Here is a 4117-nt window from a genome sequence, read left to right on the forward strand (position 1 = left end):
TTTTTGTATTTTTAGTAGAGACGGGGTTTCACCGTGTTAGCCAGGATGGTCTCTATCTCCTGACCTCATGATCCATCTGTCTCGGCCTCCCAAAGTGCTGGGATTACAGGAGTGAGCCACTGGGCCTGGCCTAAAAATATTTTTAAATTGGCTAATTAGAAAAAAAAAATCTTTTGTAGAGATGAGGTCTCACTATGTTGCCCAGGTTGGGAACTCTTGACCTCAAGCAATCCTCCTGCCTAAGCCTCCCAAAGTGCTGGGATTACATGTGTGAACCATTGTGCCCACCCCTCTTTCTTATAATGTCTTTATTGGATTTAATATCAAGGTTATGTTTGTCTAATAAAATGAATTGGGGAGAGTAGCCTTTTTTTTTTTTTTCTGTCTTCTTCTTTCTTTTTGTTTTTATTTTTCTTTTTGAGACAATCTCACTCTGTCACCCAAGCTGGAGTGCAATGGCACAATCATGGCTCACTGCAGCCTCAACCTCCCCTACTCAGGCACTCCTCCCAACTCAAGCCTCCCAAGTAGCTGGGACTACAGGTGCATGCCACCTGGCATGGCTAGTTCTTTGTATTTTTTTGTAGAGATCAGGTTTTACCATGTTGCCCAGGCTGGTCTCAAACTCCTGGGCTCAAGTGATCCACCTGCCTTGGACTCCCAAAGAGCTGCTATTACAGGCATGAGCCACTGGGTCCAGCTGTTTATTTCTATTGTTTGCAAGCATTTATGTCCAGTTGGCATTATTTCTTCCTTAAATGTTTGGTAGAATTCACTGGTGCCACATCTGGGCCTGGGATTTGATTTGTGTGAATTTAAAAAATAACAGCTGTATTGAGACATAATTCACATGCCAAGCAAATCACCCACTTAAAATGTATGATTCTCGAACTTGTCTCAGAGGTGTGAAAAAAATGTACAATTGAATGATTTTTTAGTTATTCACAGACTTGTGCAACCATCACCACAACCAAATTTACAACATTTAGAACATTTTCAAAGTTAGGACATAAAGAAAGCTTAGCCATTAGCAGTCATTCCCCTTCTGTGGGATTTTTTTTTTTTTTTTTTTTTTTTGAGACGGAGTCTCTTTCACAAAGGCTATTAAATCTATAATTAAAATATATTAATATGGCCGGGCGCGGTGGCTCAAGCCTGTAATCCCAGCACTTTGGGAGGCCGAGACGGGCGGATCACGAGGTCAGGAGATCGAGACCATCCTGGCTAACACGGTGAAACCCCGTCTCTATTAAGAAATACAAAAAACTAGCCAGGCGAGGTGGCGGGCGCCTGTAGTCCCAGCTACTCGGGAGGCTGAGGCCGGAGAATGGCGTGAACCCGGGAGGCGGAGCTTGCAGTGAGCTGAGATCCGGCCACTGCACTCCAGCCTGGGCGACAGAGCGAGACTCCGTCTCAAAAAAAAAAAAAAAAAAAAATTATAGATTTAATTAAGCATTTTCTCCTTCCTTCATGGTCAAACCCAAGTGCCTACATTTCAGGATTAGCTCTTCCCTGAGAGGTCTGCTCCACAGAATCAATGCCACCAAACAATGAGGTGCTGACTGGCACCAAACAATGATGAGGTGCTGTTTGTGGCACCATGCTGGGAACAGAGACACACAAAGGATATAAGTTGATGGGGCACTGAATTCTGGCTCTATAGAACCCTAAAATTTAGCACCAGTTCAGAGACAAGCCTTTGAACAAGGTTAAATTCTGAATTTCTATCTTCATCTGCAAAGTGGGGTGAGTAATTCCTTCTGTATTTTTCAGGATTGGAGTGGGCCAAATGAGAGAATATGTGTAAAAGCACCTTGAAAATTGTTGTTTTTGTTTTTGTTTTTTTGAGACAGAGTCTCTGTCACGCAGGCTGGAGTGCAGTGGCACGATCTCAGCTCATGGCCACCTCTGCCTCCCTAATTCAAGCGATTCTCCTGCCTCAGCCTCCTGAGTAGCTGGGATTACAGGCCCATGCCACCACGCTCGGCTAATTTTTGTAATTTTTAGTAGAGAGGGGGTTTCACCATGTTGGCTAGGCTGGTCTTAAACTCTTGACCTCAGAGATCCACCCGCCTCAGCCTCCCAAAGTGCTGGGATTACAAGCATCAGCCACTGCACGCGGCCGCACCTTGAAAATTGTAAGCCTAGGCTACAGGAGGAAACCCTGTCTCTACAAAAAGCACAAAAAATTAGCCAGGCATAGGGGCGTGCCTCTGTAGTCCCAGCCCCTTGGGAGGCTGAGGTGGGAGAATCACCTGAGCCTGGGAGGTCAAGGCTACAGTGAACCATGATAGCACCACTGCACTCCAGCCTGGGTGATAGAGTGAGACCCTGTCTTTAAACAAAGAAAGGGGCCAGGTGCGGTGGCTGCTGCCTGTAACTCCAGCACTTTGGGAGGCCGAGGCAGGAGGATCACAAGGTCAGGAGTTCGAGAGCAGCCTGGCCAACATAGTGAAACCCCATCTCTACTAAAAATATAAAAATTATCCAGGCATAGTGGCACGTGTCTGTAGTCCCAGCTACTCGGGAGGCTAAGGCAGGAGAATCACTTGAACCCTGGAGGTGGAGATTGCAGTGAGCCGAGATCACACCACTGCTCCACCTTGGGCAACGGAGTGAGACGTCATCTCAAAAAAAAAAAAAAGAGAAGAAAAGAAAAGAAAAGAGGCCAGAGGCCAGGGCCGCGTGCAGTGGTTCACACCTGTAATCCCAGCACTTTGGGAGGCCGAGGCGGGCAGATCACGAGGTCAGGAGATGGAGAGACTATCCTGGCTAACACAGTGAAACCCCGTCTCTACTAAAAACACAAAAAATTAGCGGGGTGTGGTGGCGGGTGCCTGTAGTCCCAGCTACTTTGGAGGCTGAGGCAGGAGAATGGCGTGAACCCGGGAGGCAGAGCTTGCAGTGAGCCGAGATCTGCGCCACTGCACTCCAGCCTGGGGGCAGAGCAATACTCAGTCTTAAAAAAAAAAAAAAAGAAAGAAAGAAAAGAAAAGAAAAGAGGCCGGGTGTGGTGGCTCATGCCTGTAATCCTAGCACTTTGGGAGGTTAAGGCAGGTAGATCACTTGAGGTCAGGAGTTCAAGACCAGCCTGGCCAGCATGGTGAAACGCTGTTTCTACTAAAAATGTGAAAATTAGCTAGGCGTGGTGGCACATGCTGGTAATCCCAGTTATTTGGCAGGCTGTGACAGGAGAATCACTTGAACCTGGGAGGCAGAGGTGGTTGCAGTAAGCTGAGATTACACCACTGCACTCCAGCCTGGTGACAGAGCAAGAGTATCTCAAAAAAACAAGGAAGGAAGGAGACAGAGAGAAAAAAAGAGAAAGAGAAAAAGAAAGAGAGAGAGAGAAAGGAAGGAAGGGAGGAAGGAAGGAAAGGAAGGAAGGAAAGGAAGGAAGGAAAGGAAGGAAGGAAGGAAGGAAGGAAATTATAAAGTAGTGCTCACTTGGGCAGCACATATTCTAAAACTGGAATGATACAAAGAAGACTAGCATGGTCCCTGCACAAGGATGACATGATTTAAAAAATTCTAAAGTATGCCGGGCGCGGTGGCTCAAGCCTGTAATCCCAGCACTTTGGGAGGCCGAGGTGGGTGGATTGCCTGAGGTCAGGAATTTGAGACCAGCCTGGCCAACATGGTGAAACCCTGTGTCTACTAAAAATAAACAATTAGTTGAGTGTGGTGGCATACGCCTGTTGTCCCAGCTACTCAGGAGGCTGAGGCAGGAGAATCACTTGAACTCAGGTGGCAGAGGTTGCAGTAAGCTGAGAAAAAAAATTCTAAAGTATTATTAAGGTATTATTATTGAAGAGCTGGCGATTGATTCAGCAGAGGAAAAATATAGAAATAACAGAAATCATTACTAAAGATACACAAGCATGTACAACCATAACTACATTTTTGAGCACTCGCTATGTGCTAAGCACTGTATTTTTTTTTTTTTTGAGATGGAGTCTTGCTCTGTCGCCCAGGCTGGAGCTCAGTGGCGCAATCTCGGCTCACTGCAAGCTCTGCCTCGGGTTCATGCCATTCTCCTGCCTCAGCCTCCCAAGTAGCTGGGACTACAGGCACCCGCCACCACGCCTGGCTAATTTTTTTGTATTTTTAGTAGAGA

This window comes from Mandrillus leucophaeus, unplaced genomic scaffold (genome assembly GCF_000951045.1).
Source record: "Mandrillus leucophaeus isolate KB7577 unplaced genomic scaffold, Mleu.le_1.0 Scaffold313, whole genome shotgun sequence".
Lineage (NCBI taxonomy): Eukaryota > Metazoa > Chordata > Mammalia > Primates > Cercopithecidae > Mandrillus > Mandrillus leucophaeus.